This window comes from Pleurodeles waltl, chromosome 9, assembly GCF_031143425.1.
Source record: "Pleurodeles waltl isolate 20211129_DDA chromosome 9, aPleWal1.hap1.20221129, whole genome shotgun sequence".
Lineage (NCBI taxonomy): Eukaryota > Metazoa > Chordata > Amphibia > Caudata > Salamandridae > Pleurodeles > Pleurodeles waltl.
In genome coordinates, this window is record NC_090448.1 from 716,564,011 (window position 1) to 716,580,836 (window position 16,826).

A 16,826-nucleotide genomic window follows, 5' to 3' on the forward strand; every position below is an offset into this window, starting at 1 on the left:
CTATTTATGAAGACGTCTGTGGTATTGAGGATTTTCCTCCAAAGCTAAGTAGGGAATACCTAACTAAAGCTGTAGGTTGTTCAAGCTTAAACCCTAAAAGGATAATCCACATTTGGTGTGCTTATCTCTGAGCTAAATTTACCATTCACCATGGCAAACCCACAATGGTAGCAATTGCAATTAATATGTGACCACCTCTTACTGCGCATTTATTGGTACATGGCCTCACAGCCCAGTGGGGTTCAGTTACATTTGTTGTTGAAGCTCATGTAGCATACAAAACAGAAATGTTCTATTCTTGGGTCACATTTCCAGCAGCCGTTGGGAACACAAATACATTTCACCACCATACACCTGCAAACATACCTGCACCGTATAGAGCTTATGCATATTTAGAAATACCTCTATCTTATCAAGACCATAATAATTGTCATGATGGCACCCCACCACACACAGTCCTACATGTTAGGTTAGGTCCTCAAAGTAATGATGGTCCTACCTGGCCTTTATTGGCCACATATACACCGCACCCTGATGCAGCAACCTTGACGGTAGCTGAGGTTCGCCACTTATATGCTGAACTTACGGCAATATACAGAATATTAGTAAAGTTTGTAATGCAAACATTAAATACAAACCCAGCATGTGCTGCCCCGCTGCAACCACATGCAGCAACGCCAGGTATTATTCCTGCATCTGTACATTCGATTATGGGTAAGGTACCCTTCAAGGTTCAAGGGGGAAGAGATTCCACTTTAGCTAAAAAAAAATGCACTGGAAGCAGCATTTCCCCATAACGGACCTCAGAATAAGCATAGAATGTTAACTATGTGCTTGCCATTTGGGATGGTTCCCACAGTAGATAACTGCAGTACTTGGGGCACGGTATTTGCCACGCTGTATACTACCGCACACAGTACGCCAACACTTGCCAATCTTCCGGAAGTGTTAAAATAAATTAAAGATGAATATGGTGCTGCCCCGGGCCTAGATTTGGAGATGCAACTTATGGACAATATTGCCACTGTATCTTCAATTATATTAAGTAACCTTAAAGGGGAAGCAGTCGCACTAACTATGCGGCTCCGGGATGTTCCTCCACAGGATCAAGAACGTGAGCTGCCAAAGATTATCGCGGAGACCTAATCTAGTATTGGTTGAGATAGTCAGGGGACCAGACCCACGCAACCACAGTTTCAGGGTAAATCTAATAAAGATTCTACCAAGCAGGCACCTGGGGGGGGTTCTAAAAAATGCTGGGATAAAAAAAAACAAATACCTAAAAAAGAAAGGGGAGAATCTCCATACTCTGAGATCCCTCAGAATAGATACAATCTCAGAAATAGAGATAATATAAAAATGGCTGACAGATATCAATATACTGATACACACCAATCTTGTTCCTTTCAGGACTCACCGGAAAAACGCAGTGAGAGAGGTGGGTGGTCAGATCGAAGAACTGAGTACGTGAAACCGAGACAGGAATCACAACACTCTACAGAAGTTTCTGTTAAAAAAGAAGACAAACTTCTCCAACACAAACCCCAGTTTAAAAAGAAAAAAGTGGCAGCAGTTGCGATTCGTCATGCCACTCAAGAAGAGGGTTCCATTGAAGAACAAGACGTGGGTGCTAGCTCTGCTAGACAGCGCAGCAGAGGTCACAATAGTTCGCTGGAATCTTCAAGAGCATCTGGAGGTGAAAGCAACTGATGACTTCTTACAAGTTTAAACTGCGGACATGCGTGTCTCCGTGCCTGACATGGTGTACAAAGTAACGATACAGTTAGAAGGAGACATTGAATGCACAATTTACGCAATCTTTTGGGACCACGTTGTTAAGATTTATGATATTTTACTGGCTGAAAAGGATTGTCCACCTGAATTTGTCTGTACTTGCCCATATGAGGAAGAGGTTATCAAGCCTTCTTTCTCACCCCTTGTTCCTGATGAGCTTGCAGAATCCTACACCATTGATTGGGCATTGGCGCAGGCACCTGCGTTATATCGCAACCACATAGGGTGGGGTAAAGATTCCCTCTATCATGTCATTCCAATTAAAATTCAACCCTAACCTCAACCCCAGTACCCAATAAAACATGATGCTAAAGCACCTGTGAGGGAAATCCTCACACAACTAGAGTACCAGGGCGTAATCGAACCCTGTGTCTCACCAATGAATAATCCTCTATTCCCTGTAGCTAATCCGGACCATTCGTACAGAATAGTCTTAGATTACAGACACTTGAACAGTCATACACGCACATATGCCATACAAAACTCTCATAGCACAGCACTTATGAATAACATAGTGCACAAAAAATACAAGACAACATTGGATATTTCCAATGTCTTCTTCTGCCAAAATATAGCGCCTGAGAGTAGAGACCTAACAAGTTTCAGTGCACTAGGCTCCCAGAAAACATTCTGTTGTTTACCAAAGGGGTATGAGAACAGTCCAGGACTGCAGCTTGTGTAACTTCATTATTGCATGACATTGACCCTGAAGCATTTTCCTATGTAGGTGATATCTACCTTATGGATGATGAATTACTGCAACATCTACCCCACATTGTTGTAGGATTTGCCGAATTAGGCTACAAATTCACCTTCAAGAAAACAAAAATACCTTCCTTAGTGTCTTGTTCATGGGATACAAATTATCAAGTGAAGGAAAGAGACTAGCGCCACAATTCTTAGAAAAATGCGCACAGTTACAACATCCAAATACCAAAAAAAAAACTCCAACCCCCTATTGGGTTTTCTAAATTTTGGCAGAACATACATTCCAGATTACGCATCACGCATAAAACCCTTATATGACTTGATATGTCCTGGCTTTTCTAGTAAATTCTGGACAGTGGAACACACCCATTCTCAGAGCATTGCAACAAGACATGCTTGCAGCACAACACCTACACACTAAGAACAATAAAAAACATCTGGCCATCAGAGTAATTGCTGGTGCCATTTGTTTCACCTATGTAACATTCAATGAGGTGAGACAGTCCCAATTGCATACAAATCACATCTGTATTCAACAGGAGAACAACGTTTTGTGGCCACTGACAAATTTCTCACTGCTGTTCAGATGGCTTTCATTAAAGAAAGACCACTGGCCCAGGGGAAACGCATTATTGTTGTATCTCCAATTCCAGCCCGCGAAGCTGTTACCGAAACAAGCATCCCAAATGCTTAAGCAATATATACACGTTGGATTCAGTAGGCAAAGTCTCCGACAGCCACTGATGTTGACTATATTTTTGACCCAAAGTTACAAACTCAAGAATTTTTGCAATATGAACTAGAATACCCAGTTCCACCAAATACATTGCCTATTGATCAATATCAAAGAGTCATGTACACCGATGGCTCAGCACAACCTGCAATAGGCACGAAGCATCAATACTCCGCTGCTTGCACAGTCGTAAGCGGCTATATGGAAGGTAGTAAATTCTATCCACAGCATACCTTTACTCAAACCGTAGGGGATGGCACTGCACAACTAGCAGAGCTAAAGGCTCTGGTGATGGCACAGGAACACATGGATCCTGATCAGCTAACGCTGATTGACTGTGATTCGTACTATTGTGTCCAGTCCTTCAATGAATGTCTGTATTATTGGTGCCAGAATGGGTTCAGAGATTCTGAAGGTAACACTATCAAACACAGACTTCTGTGGGGGAAAGTAGTGGATCTGAAGGAAACGCTACCAAATGTCCATGTTGTACACACACTTGGACACCAGCGTTTTCGAATACACGTTGCTAGAAATACATTGGCTGATGAAGCAGCCAAATCAGCAGTGGCTACGGCTCCTGTTGCTGCAGTAACTCATTCTAGAACTAAACCGGACAATGAAATTATGGCTGCCGTGCAACCCTCGGCTGACGGCACACCTTTACCTAAAGGATAGCCCATTAAATATTCCTACCTAATGGGAGGGTTCCTTAATGCAGAAGTAAAAATACCAAGTGTGGGAGTTCGAGTAATTCCCAGTAAAGACTTAAGAACAGAGTTGATCAAAGCAGCACATGAGGGAGTTGCTTCTGCCCATGCTGCTGTGGCAACTACAATATCATTGTTGCAAGCTCGTTATTGATGGCCAGGTATTTACAAACAGACCAAACCGTATGTCCTTTGTTGCGATATCTGCCAACAAATTAAGGGGTCCACCGTCAAACGCCCACCACAGACACCCCTCCTTATTTCAAACACACCACTACAATGTGTGTACTTGGACCATTGCGGTCCCCTGACACCTGACAGTGCATACAAATACTTCTAAGTCACTGTTGACTCCTGCTCCAGATTTCTATGGATGTAGCCACAATGCTCGGCTGATGCTTGGACTGTTGTTAAAGATTTGCAAGTCTTTATCTGCACATATGCAGTTGTGGCTTTCCACTCTGACCAGGGCCCTGCTTTGGCCTCCAGGGCATTCAGGGAAGCATTGGCTTTGTTAGGGGTCCAACTCATTACTCGTCTCCATTTCATCCCAAGGGAAATAGAGATTTAAAGCAATCCTAACAGCCAGAGTATTAGCTACGGGTCGTAGTTGGCTTAAACACCCGTATGGAGGCCAGAGAGCACTTAATAATCTGCCTAGAAGGTCCCTGGGTGGTCGTACTTCATTCGAGTGCCTGTTTGCAACTCAAATGTATGTCTCAGATCTTGAAGGTCCTGGAGTGGAGGCAGCAGAAACATCTTTTGACAAAAACATGTCACTGTCTTGCAGGAATTACAACAGTTCTCTGATGAAGACGCTTCTGCCAGTGCTGCCTCCTTAGGAATTAAGGATGTACCAATAACATCTACTGGCTGCATTCCAAAGGTTGGGGATCTAGTACATGAAAAAGGTGCTGTGAAAAAGGAGTTTGGTCCTTCCTATCGTGCACCGGTTCAAGTCCTGGGAATACACAGTACCAGAACTGTTATTCTACCACTGCTGTCTGGCTCTGAAGAAAACCGCTTTGTCTCCATTGACAATGTCAAGTTCCACCATGTGGCTGATCCTGCACAGCAGACCAAGAGGAACAACCAGCAGTACCCAAATCCCTCTCACTACTGGTCAAGATGTCCCTCTACAAGTTTTGAGCAGCAACGCTGACACCTCTCCGAGCTTGGGGAGTGTGGAAAATGATCTTTTACTAATTCCACTAGCATCTCTTACAACAAGCAACATAGAAAATGTTGACCGATCACTCTCAAATTCTACAAAGACGGATGGCATTGTCTATTACGAACCACCTGGGAGACCACTGATGATTCTCCTCTTGAAAATACGGCTCCAGTTTTTGCACTAACTGCTTCTGGATACTTTTCTGACATCCCTGACACCTTTTCGGACTCATCTGCCTCCTCTGCCTCTGAACTGTCAAAATCTGTGCCTTTTCTTGACTATATTACCTTCCTCCTTTGGATTGGCTTTGTTATTACTTTCTTTCTACTGATACATGGTCATTGCCTTCCTCAACGATCAACAGTAGAACTGACGGATGAGGTCCTAAAACCCAATTTTTCTTCTCACAAGGTCCGCAGAGACTTGTCTTTTGTGAACATTTCTGCTGTGCCAATTCCTGATGGGATTGTTTGGGATAAAGTCACATTTGATATATACGGCCCGACGGAGGTCATTCAAATAGGATATGTGTTTAAACTTTCTATGAATGATATAATAATACCTGGAGTTGTTTCTGATGACTCGGATGTGAAAACAGTTGATTCTTTGATGACTGAGTTGCAGTATTTCACTGTATTCAAAAGTGAGGATGTTTATCAATCTAAAGAGAATTATGGTGACATGTCTGCTATAATTATTATGGACACCATTTCATTCACAGAGCAAGCACCCCGAAAACTATCTTTAATTGCACACAATGGGAACATTGTCCAACTCCTCCACAAGGAAGTTCTAAAATATATTCTGGAAAATTTACATATTTTTCTGGGCACAATGTTAAAAATGCTGAATCATGTTAATTTAAATTACCATTGATAGAAAATGTACATATATTATTCACAGATACAAAATTCATTTATTCGGATTCCTTTGTTTCCCCGTTGGTTATAGAAGGCTATGAATACTGGTTGAAGTTAATTGACTTAAAAAGTGTGTGGGGAACAAAAAATTGGCAAATAAGGGGAAAGGAAACTTTGTTTAGAACATGCCTGATACCTATTCAAATGATATTTTTGACTGAAACTGTAAAACAGACAGGTTGTTTAGGCTTAGCAAAAAGTAAGGATTTGAATGCACCCAGTATTCCTGCCTCTGCAAAATTTTACAAATGGCAAAAGTTTATCAGTGCTACAGAAGATCAGCTCGGTGAATGGGTCCAAAGCAGCATGTTTAATGCTTCACTTTCACGTCCTGGTGGGTGGTTATTGTGGCCAGTGGATACTAATAGGTGTCATAAACGTTTTGTAAACTCCACGGGGGGTTTTAGAACAAGTAGGCCTGACCCTCGCTCTGTGTCACCTGAACACACGGGTATAGTGACAACATACAGTGTAGGGAAACTATGCCAGAAATGGTTGAAGGGTTCCTCACTAGACGCTGTTAAAAAAATCTCAGTCTCCTGTCTAATAATACTGACTTACAGGATTTCCTGTTAGGCCCCAGAAAACAATGCAGAAAGCACTTTTTATTTGCAGTCTATAATAAAATTTGGAAGCTTTCTCAACAAGATGCTGCTGCCCGGTTCAGGCAAATAGATCAGGAAAATTTACAGAAGGCATCAGCTGTTGTAGATAATGGGATTAATACCCTGTCTGACCGCATATACACCTTAAACAACATTGTTTCCTCTGTAATAAACATAGTACAGAGCGACATGTCCTCTTTACACCATGGACAGAGTCAACTAAGATCCATTATGCAGTTAGGTTGGACACTACAAACACTGACGGCAGGTTGCGTTCCCTGGCAACACGTTAGTGTGAGGGACATATTTGCCACATTCAATTTAACGCGCCAACAACAACGAATGGCTAAAAAAGAAGTGGCTTATGTCATGATAAATATTGAGGAATTCGAAAAGTTGCCTTTTACTGTGGCTGAAATACCATCTGCTGAGTGGTTAATACATGGGGTCATAAATATGCCTATTTTAACACTTCAATTCACATCCTGCTTAAAACACATTCCAGTGGGCAGATATGAAAAGCTGGGAGATAGTCACATACACGAGGTGTGGGAACTAGCTTTCTTTTACAAATGTCTCAGTGGCATTAAAGAGGTCTTCCTTAGCGGTAGTGAATGCAAGACTTCTGTCAGACATTCAATGGTTTGTAAACAGCTGTCCTTGCACAGGGCGGGCAACGCTTCGGCAGCAAACTTGGCTTGTTAACTAAAGGGAGTCCAAGTCCTTTTGATTAGACCTGCGTGCCAGGTGCTCTCAAATGGCAGCTATGTGCTCCTTAATAGTGAGAGCTGTTGTGGGATGCAAGCCGGAATAGTTTATGTTGTTTCGGTCTCCAAAATTGTTACATGCTGGGGCAATGTACTATTTCCTCCTACACGACCGAGGGAAGTAGCTGAGATTTGGCCCCATATCTCTACTTCAAATGTGAATTTTGACAAGTTGTGCAGACTCAAGGATTATTTTTTCAAAAACATGTGGCACTTACATCTGCACGTGAGATCTATGCACCTCAGGTTGCGAGGGCATCTGCAGAGATACAGTCCCTTTTAAGTACTAACTTTTCAAGACACTTTGGTGAACTTGTGGGATGGATATTTAATGTGTCCAGTACTACTTAAGGCTGTTGATCCTGGTTTTGTTCACGCATTCTTCTCTATATTTGACTTAATACCTTCAGCCATTCACTCAATATTTTAAAGTATTTTCGGGGAATTTCCAATAACTTTGGCTATAATAGGTGACATCTTGCTATTGCTACTTTTATGCGCAATGGCTGTCCCGTTACAACAAGGAGGACTGAAAGCGCTTCCACCAGCCCAGCTGTGTCGTGAACGCACGATGCAGTACTTTGGAGCACCACTCCTGGAGCAATTAGACTGATCTCTGTCATTCAGACCGGTTTTGCATTGTGTGCAGCCCGTGTTTCGGTGCCTCTGGTGCCCTTTTGAATGTTTACTGAAAGTTTGTCTTTCTACGCAGTGCTTGCTTTCATTGGACCCTGATCTGCTGATGTTGTCGCTGAGGGCTCATATCCTGTCTTCAATTATCCCAGATTCAATTAGCGATTTTAAAAATGACTCTGACTTTTGAAATTCGGCTTTTCTTGATGCTACAATTAACATTTTAAATTGTCCTTTTAATACATGCTCAAGTGTCTTTTTAACTTGTCATTATTGACGCTGTGCACTTTAACCTAGATATATTTTTATTTAGCTTCATTATAATATTTTAACATTAGCCACATTTGTGGTCTTGTTTTATTTTCTCTATCTAGCTGTTCACCTAGGTCAGCACTACGTTATTAAACAAGATATTTCTTTCACTCGTTCTTCTTCAAGAAACTTCACTCGGCCCACACCCCACTGGTGGAGCTTTGGGACTGGTGAGGCAACCTCCAGAGTGGGAAAGAGCACGTCATGAGAGCTGTGACTGACTTTTATGGTGAGCTGTACCCACCGAAGTCATCAGAGAGATCCCAGGCGGACAGGTTCCTAAAGGGCATCTCAAACACACTGGGCTGGAAGAGAGAGAGGGCCTAAAAGTGCCCTTCACCCTGGAAGAGCTGCACTTTCCCGCTACGACCTCAAAGAGAGGCAATGCCCCTGGAAGTGATGGTCTCCCAGTGGAACTTTATGTCGATTTGTGAGGCCTGATCAGGCCGGACTTGTTGGACCCCTGAGAGGAAATGGTGGGCAAGGGCGGTATGCCGCAATCCCTGCGTGAAGGCCTGAAAACGCTTTTTGAGAGAGGGAGGACCTCAAGAACTGGAGGCCCATTTCACTCCTCAATGTGGACTACAAAATCCTAGAAAAGGCAATGGCCAACCGCCTACAGAAAGTAATAGAAAAGATAGTTCACCCTGACCAGTCCTGTGGGATACCGGATCGGCAGATCGTGGAGAGCCTGGCCCTAGTTCGGGACACAATCGAGTACATCAAGAGCCAAAAGGCTTAAGCGGCCTTGGTCAGTCTCGACCAGCAAAAGGCGTTCGACCACATCCCACATGAGTTCATGGACTGGACACTCAGAGCACTTGGACTGGGCAACTTCTTTTGTGACGTGGTAACCACAATGTATAAAGATATCTCTAGCACAACGCTGGTTAACGGATGGAAAACCAACCCCTTCCCTGTCCTGTCAGGTGTTAGGCAGATCTGTCCACTCTCACCTCTTCTGTTCATTTGTGTTATAGAGCTCCTCGCCAAACGCATCAGGCAGAACAGGGATGTCAGAAAAGTGACAACTCCAGGAAGCAAAGGGAAGGGGGAAGTGAAGTTCTTCCTCTACATGGACAACTTCTCAGTATTCTGTGCGGACGGGCACTCCATAAGAGAACTGGAGAAGACTTGTATCGAGTTTGGAAAGGCGTCAGGAGCAAAGATAACAGCACAAAGTCAGAAACCCTACACCTTGGCTACTAGACCCTCACCCAAGACCCACCTCCATTCCCCATCAAGCAGGATTTCCTGAAGATCCTTGGAGTCTGGTTTGGTGAAGAAGGTGCGACGGAGAAGGCATGGGAAGAGAGAGTGGCAAAGATGAAGCAGAAACTGGGATTCTGGAGCCTCTGCAAGCTTATAATTGAAGGGATGTCTTTGGTCTTGTGGAACGAGACCCTGCCAGCGCTCCAGTATGTCACTCAAGTGTGGCCAGTGCAGCATCGAAAGGCCAAGGCCATCATGAGAATGATCTTCTACTTCATCTGGAACTCCAAGATGGATAGAGTGAATAGAGAGGTGATGTTCAAGACCCACGACAAGGGAGGCAAAGAAGTGCCAGACATCACCACCATCCTGAGGGGAACCTTTGTGTGCCACTGTGTGCGGAACACCCTGAGGACAGAAGATGAATGCCATGTCTGCTCTCTGATTGCATGTTTCTTCCTGTTGCCAATGTGGAGGCACCTCAGATGGGCAGAGTGGGAGAGCTCCGTCCCCTACACCTGGGAAACCCAGTGGTTTTACAAGGAAGTGGAGAAGTTCATCAAGGAGTTTCGATTGTTGGCCTTCGCCCCGAACCAGTGGACTCCGAAGATCGTTCGATGCCAGATCCCTGCAAGGGACTTCAGCAAACTGATCAGAGCCCTCCCCTCTGCCACAGTGGACCACAACTGGGAAAATGTTGCCTCTAAGCTCCTGAGCAACCACCATAAGAACATTGTGTGGATGGCCATCCAGAGAGGCCTGCCAGTGAGAGCTTTCATGCATGAAAGAGGGCTCAACTGATACAAATCCTGCCCGAGAGGATGCGCCGCAAAGGAGACGTCCTACCATCTCTTCTGGGAATGCACCTACCCCCAAGACCTGCTGAAGGCCCTAAGCATGAAGCTTGGGGCCTGGATACCAACATCGTGTATCATCACAGACTCGATAATGTATGGTTTGTTTCCCGGGGCCGATGCACTCAGAGACCTCCAGGACTGCTGAGGCTCCTGTGCTGTTTTAAAGATGTTCTTCTGTTTTTCAGAAACTTACTGGTAGTAAGGAAGAAGGAGACATCAACTGTGAGCTGCCGAAAGATGACCCACAGCCTCCTGCATGACTATGCAGCACTAGACGGATCAGACGACGACGAAACCTGAAGGAGTCCCTCCTATGGGGGCCCTGAAGGGACCACTAACCCTGTTGTCTCTTTTTTCTCTTCACTCCGGGATCCGAAAAACAAACGGGGGAAGAGGATACAGATGAAGATAGGAGTAGTAAATGTAAAGTGATGTAGTGTATTGTATTATGGTATTGCTTTGACTAACATGACCTTTTCCCTTAACAGGTTAAAGGTCAAAGGGATAGCTTGTACAAATGTCAAGTTTGTTACCTACGACATACGATCAAAGAGGTCTCTGTGAAAGGTGAGGATTGTCTGTATCTGAACAAAACATGAATTCCTGACAAAGGAAAGGAAAAAATGTGTTTCATAATGCCTTCAACTGCTTTAATAACAAGACTGTAGCAATGGTAAACGCTGAGGATGTTTGCAGGTTATATACTATGATAAATTATTAAAATGTTTGTCTGGGCAGCAGAAAGCAGCTGATGGTGGGATCCTTTTGGAAATAAACACACAACAACTCATAGACAAACGTACATAGAAAAACCTACATGCTGAGACACAGATGGGAACATACATTCAAAAACAAAAACACAGGAACACACAAGCACATAACAGCACCGAAACGCACACTCACACACACAGAAACTTCAAACACACCCACGGACACATACACACGACACAGAAATACACAGACACCCCTTTAGAGTCATCACTTCCTCGGATTCCTGGGAGGCGCCATTTGTCATATGACCTCTAAGCTCTGTATTAAAAACAATCGGCTGCTGATTCCACTTTAGAAACGTCAACATCATTTGGATTTCCTAAAAATCAAAGATGTGTGAAGAATGCCGAAAACCCAATCAACCGAAAGCAGGGTCACCGCATTTCTGCCTGTCACATGTAATCTTGAATCCTCTCAGAATACTTGTGGGGAGCCTGGCAGGCTCTAAAAGAGTTAGGGCTAGATGTGTACCATTAATTTCAATAACGATTATCAAATTGCATTTTTTGCGAATTGCAATTAAGTAATCGCTATTGGAATGTATGAAACTCTAAAACTCTATTTATGACCGTGAAGGAGGTCACAAAACAATCGCAGTTAGCACCAATTTCAAATTGGTGCTAACCCATTCGCAAAGGGGAAGGGGTCCCTAAGGGACCCATTCCCTTTTGTGAATGCATGCAAAAACATTTCTTAAGAGCAGGCAGTGGTCCCTGGGACAGCTACCTACTCTTCTAAAAAGGAAACTGAAACATTTAATTTAATTTCTTTTTAAACACAGCCAGTTTTCCTTTAAGGAAAATGGGCTACGTTTAAAAACAAAGATTGCTTTATTCAAAAGCAATCATAGACATGGTGGTGTGCTGACACCAGCAGGCCACCATCCTTGTGATTTTTGCGATTTTCTGTGGGTCGCAAATTCGACTTACCTCATTAATATTAATGAGGCAGGTCTATTTACGACCCATCGGGAATCACAAAAGAAACTCAATGGAGTTTCTTACATTTGGAATTGCGATTCCCTAATTGGGATTCGCATGGAATCGCAATTAGGAAATGGTTACGTTCTAACGCACCGGCGATCAGCCTGCCTCAAGCCAATTCGCATTTACTAATTGCCTGACTTCCAGGCGTTCGAGTCGGAACTTCTGGTTGGCAAACCTCCACACGCACAATCAACACACAAACAGGTTTACAAACTGATCAGAGCAGGAAATATAAGAAAATTTAATGCAGCTCTGCAAGGAGGCAACACACTGAAGCATCACCTGCTCTCTGCACCTGCACACAGGCATTGAACCAACCAAGTACAGAAGAAAACCTAAGCAACAGCTGGCAAACGACTGCCAGAACATTTAAAGGAACCGGTGCCTCGTACCCAGGCACTCCAGATACAAGAAAACACTTTTTACACAGTAAAACATGGATTTCCACTGCTGAAATGTTGTGTGTGCGGGTGATCATGCACAGAAACTGGGGGCATAGGATGATTAGAGGGCAGAATATTACCACACCTCTTCCCATTAGTATTCAGTAACCTACTCAAACAATCCTGTTGTTTTAAATAATCCATTGGGCACATTTTTGTCTTCGCTGTCGCCCAGCTCTTTGTGGTTGGTGTTAACGCATCTGACCTTAATAAGTAAACTTACAAGGGGACGCGAATAGGTCGATTAACTTTTTGACTGGCAATTAAGATGTTCTTACCATAGCGCCAGCATATAATTAATAACCAATACACAATATCAATAATCAACAACAATCGATAACAGTAATAATCAATAGAGTCAGTAATTTCCACACACGATGACCTTTCAGTCATGAATAATCACACCTTTAGTAAAGGTTAGAATATTTATTTCCCTATATTAACAATGCTAAAGTCAAGTAGATTAATCTCAAAATCAAATGAAACACATACAGAAACAATACTGGCTGTCCAAAGCGGTGGAAGAAACGTAATCTAATCAAAGTTTGAGCTACAACACATTCTAAGGTTATGGTGCAAATTAATAACAAAGTCAACTGCGTCAAAGTAATTACATACATTCAAATTCATCAAGCATTATTCCCTCTTAGAACAATTCCATTACTATGTATCCTTAACTAACATCAGATTAGCATTAGCATGTTGGGCTTCGTGCAAAACAATTTAGTAACACAAATTTGGAAAAACATCTAACTATGGCTCTATCAAAACAATATAGTTGGTACCTAGAAAGAAAAAGCAAATATGCATAATAATCAACAGTATCCTTCATTATTCCTTAATTATACCTATCCTCAGTGTGGATGAGCAAGCAGAGCCAGTTTTCGTCCTCAGGACATTAGTCGATCAGCAAGGCATTCAGGGTTCAGCATTAAATTTCAGAAAACGCAAAGTCTTTAAGCATTAAAGTTAAGCACGTCTCTTGTCAAGACACAAAGGGCCAGATGTATCAAAAGTTTTTGCATTCGCAAACGGTGTGATTCGCAGAAATCGTCCGTTTGCGAATGCAAAAATATGATTTGCGATGTATGAAAGGCATTCGCAGGCCAAAAACAAGGAATCGCAAAAATTGCGATTTTTTGCAAAGCGACATGGTTTTGCGTGTCGCAATGTGCATATTACATTTTGCGACACGAAATACTGAATCGCTATTTGCATATCGCAAATTGCGAGTCCGAATAGCGACTTGCAAATACAGATTCAGTATTTCTCATTGCAAATTGCGATACGCAAATTGCGACACGCAAAACCATGTCACAATTCGATGCATCAAAAATTCGCAAATTGCGAATTTTCGGAGAATGGCCTTTTGCACATGCAAATTACCATGGATTGAAACCAGGTGGTAACCAGGTGCAACCTATATAAAGAGGCCCAGAATGCCTCAGCCTCTTTTCCACAATGGCTGCACTCTACATCATGGCAAGGAGAATGAGGATCTTGGCAGGTTTGAGGAGAGGTAGGAGGAGACAGGAGCGCATTTTCCGAGTGTGTATTACCCTTTTTGACCAGACTGAGGAGGAAATATTTGAGAAGTACAGGTTGAGCTCAGCCATGATACTTGACCTGATAGCTGAGCTACAACCCATACTGCAGTGCACAACACACAGGACTAATAGCATACCCTCCCATGTGCAGGTATTATGCTCCCTGCACCTACTTGCCTCAGGGAGCTATCAAGGGGTCATAGCAGCAGCTGGAGGGGTTTCACAGAGTGCCCTCTCTAGATTTTTAAATGCATTTCTAAATGCCATGCTGAGCAGGATACACCAGTACATCAGATTCCCCCACACCCCACAGGAAATACAGCAGACAAAAATAAATTTCTACCAGTTAGCACAGTTCCCCCACGTCCAACGACCATAGATGGGACACATGTTGCAATCTGTCCACCATCGGCCACAGAGTATGTGTACCGCAACCGTAAATACCAACATTCAGTGAACATACAGGTGATATGCAATGCCTCCTAGATCATAAATGATCTCGTGGACAGGTACCCAGGGAGCACACATGATTCATACATCTTTCGCCACAACGGGATTCACACAAGACTGCTAGCTGGGGAATTTGTTGAAGGATATCTACTAGGTAATTTCCCTCTTTACAATGGTGCATTGATGGCAGTGTGACGTCAGATGGCACAGCTACTCATTATATCCTCTGTTCCTTCCAGGAGACAGTGCCTACGCAGTGCGCACCTACATGATGACACCCTACCTAAATCCTGCAACACCAGCAGAGCGGAGATACAATTCAGCACACAAGGCAACCCGCAATGTTGTGCAGCGCACATTTGGCCTGCTGAAGAGTCGCTTCCGACGCATCCACAAAAGTGGAGGGGCACTACAGTACAACCCGGACACGACCATTAGAATAGTTGCCACATGTGCGATTTTGCACAATATAGCTACCACCAGGGGCATACCTGTGGAAATATCGGAGCCAGACTCAGATGAGGATGATGATCCCATACCACCCCTACAGCCACCAGACAGGACCAGTGCAGCAGAGGGCAGGCAAAGGCGTGCTGACATCACGCACAACCATTTCAGATGTAAGTTATGACAACACAACCTCACTGACATGTATTCCGGTAGTTAGCACCTTTATTACCTTGACTTCAGGTAACATATGTGTCACTAGGACAAAGCAATACACATGAGTCTGACATAAGCCATTAACAGTGTTGCACTATTGTCATCATAGTTTACTGTATTGCTACATGTGAAGGAAGTCCCCTGTGGCCCTTAATGTCACTTCTTACAACAACGCATTCTACTTGAGTGTGCAGTGGCCTCGCTGGCACCTCTTGTATCAGGCTCACAGGCAGTACTGTGCCTGGCACTGCGACGCCTAGGATCCATCATGGGCACTGCAAGACTGTTGAGTCTAGATGACTCCTCAGTAGCCCCAACTCCCAGTTCGCTGGGTGTAGCACTGCGTGCTGTCAGCATAGCATCCAGAACGTTGGTAATTTGCACCATTCCCTGGGCACGGCAGTAGATGAAGCAAGACGATTTACAGATCTGCAAAAGCCATTGAACATTCCCATGAATTGTCTTTCGTGCCTGCCGTGGCTAACTCGCTCATGCCTGAACTCATTACAGAGTTCCTTAATGGCATTTGTCAGTTCCTTGGTGTTCTCCGCAGGTGTTTGCTGTCCCTCATGCAACTTGCAGATGTTAGCATTCAGACACTCCAACTGCTTGTGCAGCCCCCCCATATTGGCATTGTGTGACTGCATCTGCCTGTGCATTGCCCTCATGTTTTTGTTTTGCAGGCGCTGCACTTTGAGCGTGGACACTTCAAGGCCACCAAAGAATGATGGGCCCTCACCTCCATCTGTGTGCTGTGTTCCTGCATCGTGAGGCCTCCTGCGGGAAGTTGAGTGATGCTGGGACAAGGACTGCTGCCTTCCTGTGGATCTAGCTTCTGGGGGTGGTGTGTGGCCTTCGTCCAGCATTTCGTCGGAGTCCAGGCTCGAATCGTGGAGCGGTAACACCCTTGCCCTGCGTCTGATCGGTGCTATATACAATGACTCGCTGGTGTTAGAGTCGGACAGAGGCTGTGTGTCTGCATCCCCCATATTGCACATTCTGCTGCTGCTGGGCCTGAGCCATCTGCAACGACAATGGGCAGCATGTCATTTATGTATGTATCACCAAATGTGGCACAATGGTAATAAATGTACACTTACATCGTATCACTATGAACTGGGTGTTTTGTTCTTCTGGGTGTCGCTCTACTTAATTGCATTCTATGTGCTATTTACAGTTCTGGGTTGTGGACTACAACTCCCATAAGGCATTGGTTTGCCGCATGTAAGATGTGGAATGGACTACTTATCACAATGCTTTGCCCTACTTGCTATTTCCTAAGGGGCATTTGTACATGCACATATGGGGTTACATATCATTTTTGGACTTATCTTTACTGGAGCTGGGTGAGCCAGAAGTGTCAATGTCAGTGACCCCACCGACAGCTTCTGGAAGCAGTGTGGACTCCACCAGGTCTTCCATGGGGGTGGAGGGTGTCTGGGTGGATGGTTCGCCTCCTGTGCTCCTTGACTCCTTTAGCCTGCTGGCCACCCTCTCCTTGGCACGGGAACGCAGGTCGTACCACCTCTTGCGTATCTCTT